Raw genomic sequence first — 7,001 nt, 5'->3', positions numbered from 1 at the left:
AGCCTGTCAGCTCCCCAAGCCAGATAAGGTCTGTGATTGTAAATCCTCCCTTGAAAGACTTTGCTGGATGTGAACGAGCAGAATTCACAGTAAATTAATAAAAGAGTTTTTTGTCGGGACAAGGAATTTGCTGCATGCTCTTGGGAAGCCTCAGTCAGAACATTCATTTTCTTCTCCATTTATTCAAGCTGATATGACTGATGATGCCAAGGAGCAATAAATAGCCCCAATTAATATTTGGGTATCACCCATGTAGTGTTTACCATATTTTGCACATGTATTTACATGTACAATGTAAGTGTTCTTAGGCCAGCTCTGATGAGGAAGATTATTGCAGCTTTCATCAAGCCTAGACTTGCTCATCCGACAAAATAAACTGCACCTGGACCAGCGTTCATAAGCTATATATAAACAATTGCGTTTTATGAACAGCTCTCTCAAGGGAAGAATATCTGTTCTCTGTATAATGCTATCAGTGAGTCAGTACTTATACAGTATTTATTCACACCTAATATGCTATTCCTTTCTGCAATAAGAAATGTTATACAAAATGCAGGAAAGCTTCCAGTAAGTCAAAGAAAATTAAGGAAGAAGGCAAATAAAAGGAAACATATTATCACCAACTCCTGCAACTTCTACCTGAATAGGCAAAATTGTTCTAGCTTTAGAAACATCCTACCAGGATTCAACCTACTTGCTCTAGTTCAGCGCATGGGTTACCGGTTCACAAATGTGAGTGTGCGCCTATGTGCATGCACAGGACCTTCCACGCATGCGCAGAGCTTAAAAAACAGGATGTGATGATGTCCAGGTGGGTGGGCGGGTGGGCGGAGCCTCCGATCCTCCCGCTACCGGTTCACCCGAACCAGATAGAACCGTCTGAATTGCACCACTGGTTCAGCGTTTTTCAAATGTGGCAAGATGTATGGATTAAGATGTATGGATTTCAATTCCCAGAATTCACTTGCCAGCTTGTTGAAGTCAGGAGAGCTTAAAAGATACCAAGTCTGAAAAGCAGGGCTGTAGTTTTTCAGTATTGATGTATGATTTGTAATTCTTTACTTCCTTTCTCTGATCAGACACACTTACCCAGATCTACAGTGCATTACATGTACCTGCTTTGAATGAGGTTCTAATTAATCCATGATACTGAATTCCTAACTGAGCAGAAAAAGAAGTTTAAACCCTCTGACACTATCGAAGGCCATTATTTGACAATAAGCTTAAATTTCCACCCTTCTACATTTATTTGCTAAGTGTATCTCTTTATCCTTTCCTATCCCATCACTAGGTTTTATTATCCCTCTCCGTCCCTTCTTCACTTACCTTTTTTCTTCTTACGAGTTCCTTAGCTTAGTCCTTATTTCCAAAATTCTTTTTCACTTCCATTAGCCTGTAAATACCTTCAACTTATTCTTCTGTCCCCTCTTTTTCCTTCCTTCCTTCCTTCCTTCCTTCCTTCCTTCCTTCCTTCCTTCCTTCCTTCCCTCCCTCCCTCCCTCCCTCCCTCCTTTTTTTGTGTTCTCATATACTTTGAGTTTAGATCGGTAAGGTAAAGGATCCAGTCACACATATGTACTAGTCATTCCTGACTCTAGGGGGCAGTGCTCATCTCTGTTTCAAAGCCGAAGAGCCAGCACTGTCCGAAGATGTCTTCGTGGTCATGTGGCCAGCATGATTAGACACCAAAGGGGCACGGAACGCTGTCACCTTCCCACCAAAGATGGTTCCTATTTTTATACTTGCATTTTTATGTGCTTTCAAACTGCTAGGTTGGCTGGGGCAAGTAACAGGAGCTCACTCCATTACGCAGCGCTAGGGATTTGAACTGTCGAACTGCCGACCTTTCTGATTGACAAGCTCAGCATCTTAACCACTGAGCCACTGCATCCCTCATGAGTTCCTTAGCTTAGTTCTTATTTCCAAAATTCTTTTCCACTTCCATTAGCCGGTAAATACCTTCAACTGTTGTTTTATTCCTCCTCTTTTTCTTTCTCGTTTCCTCCCTCCCTCCCTCTTTTTTTCGTGTTCTCATATACTCTGAGTTTAGATAAGAATAACCAATTCTGGGTTGCTACCTAATTCCAATAGTATCAAAGATTTAGAACCTCTCATCTCATAATCCCCTAGCACAGAAATGAGAAATATCTTGCCAAAGGCCACCTAATCTGCAAAAACTCAGACACGACTAATACTTCTAAGTACTTTGCTGGATGCTCAACAGCAGTCAGCTTCCCTATTTCTTTCCTTGAGACTCATACTGTATATCACAGTTTCCATTATGATCATACAGCTAACATTAGTCTCATCTTGAGTTTCAAATATCTATCCTACAACCTTTTTTTTTTTTACTGCTGGTTTCCTTTCCTAGCTGAAAGGACAGCATAAAATTGTTGGTCCAGAGGCCAATTTTTGGCCTATTGCTCTTGCTCGAAGGCCCACTTCAGAGAGTCTTATGGAAGCTTAGCTGGGCAACTCAGCAAGCATTTGCTGAGTGACAAAGTTCCCATGTCAATCAACCTGCTTGAAAATAGAACACTTTGGGTGCCCTACAATGCACGTAATTACAGCAATTATGGAAAGTTCTGCAATTTCAATAATTGCAGGTGGCACTTTTTGAGGCGTTATTACAGTCTCACATAGAAAGAACTGATTTACTTGCATAAAAGAGCAGCAGAAAAAAAACCACGTTGGAATTATCCATCTGTCTGCCTGGAACACAATAGGAAAGAGGGCAAAAATGGGGTAAAAGGAAAAAAATAAAATAAAAAGTAAAGTGAAAAAAAAAATTACCACAGAAGAGCAAATGCATTTTAGCAGTAAGTGCTGCGCCCAGAGGAATTAATTATGCCATAGATCAGGGGTCTCCAACCTTGGCAACGTTAAGCCTGGCGGACTTCAACTCCCAGAATTCCTCAGCCAGCTTTGCTGGGGAATTCTGGGACTTGAAGTCCACCAGGCTTAACATTGCCAAGGTTGGAGACCCTGCCATAGATCACCAGGCCCGCTGTGTAAGGATGCAATATTTAGATGTTTTATTATTACCAGGGGTTTTTTTTAACCATGATTTTTCTTTCAGTGAATATTTCACAAAGATCATGAAATCTTTATTTACTGATTTATTTATATTTATTTAGTACTTCCCAAAATAAATCATTTTAAGTGTGGTGCCAGATCAGTTAAAATCACCATCAGCCACATTTGAAAAATCCAACCCAGCACTGGAAAAAAAAGAAGAAAAGAACTGCAAGATAGATTTTTAAGAGCTAAAAAGAGTTTGCAAATGTGGATGCTAAAAACGTTAATAAAATCACAGGGATGAATGTTTCAAATATTTAAAGTACTGGGGAGAGCCGGAAAGCCTTAGACAAGCACTAAAAGAATGATGAAAAGGATGCGATGTGAGGTTCTTCTGAGAGAATTTTAAATCGAAGGAAGGGTCACTCCAAAGCCCCCCAGTCTTCGAGTTTGTGTCAGATGCAGGGGAGGAATCAGGGACATATTTTCACATTTTGATTCATTTCCTGTTTCGTTCTCTATTTACCTTTTCACTAGACACATCAGTTTCTCCTTAGGAAGGTAGAAATTTGAGATAGCGCATGTTATTTTTCCTGGCAAGTTAGATGCACTGCCTTCAGTAATCCCTAACGATGGATCAGCTCTTGATTTAGGGGTGGGCCACTACGGGTTTGCCCAGGTTTGGGAGAACCCGTAGATAACATTATGGCCAGTTCGGAGAACCTCCAAATCCCACCCGTGGCTGGCCCCTCCCACCCTGTTTCTCCCCTCCCCCCCTCCCCTGCCCATCTCAGGAGTCTCCACGTGCCCCATTTTTTGATACAAGGTAAGTGCAGGGGCCGCATGGAGGCTTGGGGAGGGGAAAAAACAGGCCTCCTGGAAGTTCCAGAAAGCCAGAAATGGATCCGTTTCCAGCCTCTGGAGAGCTTCCGGAGTTTGGGGGAAGCAGTTTTTGCCCCCCCAGAGGCTTGAAGAAAGCCTCCAGAGCCTAGGGAACGTGAACCCCCCCCTGTGCTGCAGGAGGCAGATTATGCCACACCCACCATGGACATGCCAACCCAGCAACTCTGCAGAAAACCTGTTGCTGAAATTTTTGAAGCCCACCCTTGCCTTGATTAACCATTAAGCAAAATAAGCACCAGCTTAAGGCACCAAGGGAAAGGACACCATCATTATTTGGCCTAGCCATCATGCCCTTATCTTTTTCACTGCCATGCTTGACTTTAGCCAAGTTCTCTATCTTGTCCTAATTTGCCACACTCTGACTTCAATTTGCATTCTTAAAAAAAATGTTTTGCACAGTGAGTAACTGAAGTTTCAACCTTGGTTTGAAGGTATTTTCAGATGCAACGTTTGTTTCTGTGTCGTAGTGTGAGGCTTTCACAAGGGGCACCATTGTTGATATTGTGCTTAGAGCTTCACTTAGCTCTAATCTGGCCCTGTGACAAGTATTAAAATTAAAATAAGATTGTGTGTACCATGAAGCTTTGGTCTACAGTAGCAATGGCGAACCTTTTTTGGCTCGCGTGCCACAAGTGGGGGGAGCGCAGGGGGGCAGCACCCATAATGCAATGCGCAACCCCCCCCAGTGCGCATGTGCGCACAACAGGTGCTTCTCCCCATTTTTACATGCTTTTTTCACCCTCCCCAGGCTCCAGAGGCTTTATTGGAGCCTGGGGAGGGTGAAAAGAGCCCCCCCGCCCCTCGGAGGCCATCCGGAGGCTTCAGGGACTGTCTGGCGGCTTCCCTGAAGCCTTTGGAATGCTTAAAATGACCCTCGGAGGGTCATTTTAAGCGCTCCGAAGGCTTCAGGGAAGCCTCTGGACGGTCCCTGAAGCCTTCGGAGCACTCAAAACGACCCTCTGAACAAACCGGAAGTGACTTCCAGTTTGCTTGGAGGGTCGTTTTAAGCATTCTGAAGGCTTCAGGGAAGCCTCCGGACAGTCCCTGAAGCCTCAGGAGGGCCTCCGGGGGGGGAGTGGGGGAGGCTCTTTTCACCCTCCCCAGGCTTCTATAAAGCCTCTGGAGCCTGTGGAGGGCAAAAAATGGCTTTTAAAAACGGTGAACTCAGCTGGCCAGGGCGCGCATGGGTGCTGGCCAGCTGACAGGCAGCGCCTCGCATGCCCTGACAAATGGCTCCGCGTGCCACCTGTGGCATAGGTTCGCCATCACTGGTCTACAGTATATGACTAGCACATACCCTATAATATTGTAAATTTTAATAGAATAATAGACTTTGAAGGGACGTTGGCAGTCTTCTATGATACTGGACTGTGTTCGAAGGACCACTCCTTAACTGAGAACATTGATAACTGACTGACTGAACCGTGTATGATATTGGACTGTTTGATGAACTCTGAATACCTCTGAATACCTCTATTTTCCACATAAGTAAAATACCATTACTTTTACTATTCGGTGTCCCTGTTTGCTGGTTTGTGCGTGTTCTTCCACACCAATCTCATTACGCTTCTCTGCACACTCACTCTCCTAACGGGGAGCTTACATACTTAACAAGGACTAGATTCAGCAGTCCATCTGCATTTAAAAGACAAAGGCCACTCTTTTGAAGGCAGCAGAGTCCACATTTTAACTAGAGAGAACTACTGGTTTGAAAGAGGGGGTCAAAGAGGCCATCTATGTCAAAATTGAACAGCCCTCTCTGAACAGAGGGGAAGGGATATGACATCATCTATCTCCAGTCTACAGCACAGTCCTTTCAGCAGTTCCAAGAAGGCTCCACACCCATTTGCACCACTCAGTGACGCTGAGGATATAGATAAACCTCCAAGTGGTCTCAATGACTCTCTAAAAGAATGCAAAAAACCAGTTGTCTGCAAGGGATATAAATCCTTCCATTTCCCACCAGAGGTGGGTTGCCAATTTTTCTACTGCCGGTTTGGGCGTGCTCCCGCATGATGCTTCTGCACATGCACAGATGCTTCTTCACATGCACAGACGCATCCGGGCAGGTGACCCACTGCCACTACTACCGGTTCGCCTGACCTGGGCCAAACCAGCAGCAACTGACCTCTGTTTCCCACCATCCAGTCAGAGCAGAAGCAGCTTCTTGGATGAGAAGCAAAACGCCTTCAAAGAAAAACAAGAAAGTCCAGTTGCCTCTTGAAAAAGCACCTTTGAGATAACTCACAAAGTTCCGTGCTCCAATAACTGTCTCTCCTTAAATGCAATACAGACTACTCATTAATCTTTCTACATTTCCACAAGCCTTTCCAGGATTTTCTCCCAGTCTTCTTCTTCACCCTAGGGTCAAAATCTATGAATTTGACAGTCTCCACTTTATGATTACCAGGTAAAATGTTCTCTGCAATGCCCTTCCCTCCCCTTACATTTCCTGACCTGTTTTATATTTGATACCCAGGACAGTAAATGTGCCAATTTACTGGTACCTTCTAACATTTTCCCCATTTCTGCCTATGTGGCCGTGATCTTGTGCTTAATCGTCTGTCTTCCCTAAAATAGCTTGGCACAGACTCAACTTGTATAAATACAATAATATGTATTTATAGTGGGGTTTTTGTGTGTATACCCATACACAATACATATACACACAGTTAAATGGAAGGTATGTACTGCATAGAAGTTTAAAGCTTCCAAATGAATAGATGTGCCTACACAACAAGCAGCCTTTTAAAAATTAGATTAATTAGGTTAATTGTTCTCACTGTTAGAAAGTTTCTCCAGGTTGCTTTTTTCTTTTAGATCTCTTTTAGATTATGGGGAGTACTAGGTACTCCCATGTGACACCTCTCCTGCGCGAGCTGCACTGGCTTCCTGTGGTCTATCGGGTGCGTTTCAAGGTCTTGATTACGATCTTTAAAGCGCTCCATGGCTCAGGACCTAGTTACCTGCGGGATCGTATTCTGCCCCATACATCCCTACGACCCATCCGCTCGCACAGAGAGGGACTTCTCCAGGTGCCGTCCACCAGACAGTGCCGAGGGGCGGCGCCTAGGAGCAGA

The sequence above is a fragment of the Natrix helvetica genome (genome assembly GCF_964273705.1).
Source record: "Natrix helvetica genome assembly, chromosome: 2".
Lineage (NCBI taxonomy): Eukaryota > Metazoa > Chordata > Lepidosauria > Squamata > Natricidae > Natrix > Natrix helvetica.
The sequence above is the reverse complement of the archived record's forward strand: the minus strand, read 5'-3'. Positions refer to the sequence as shown.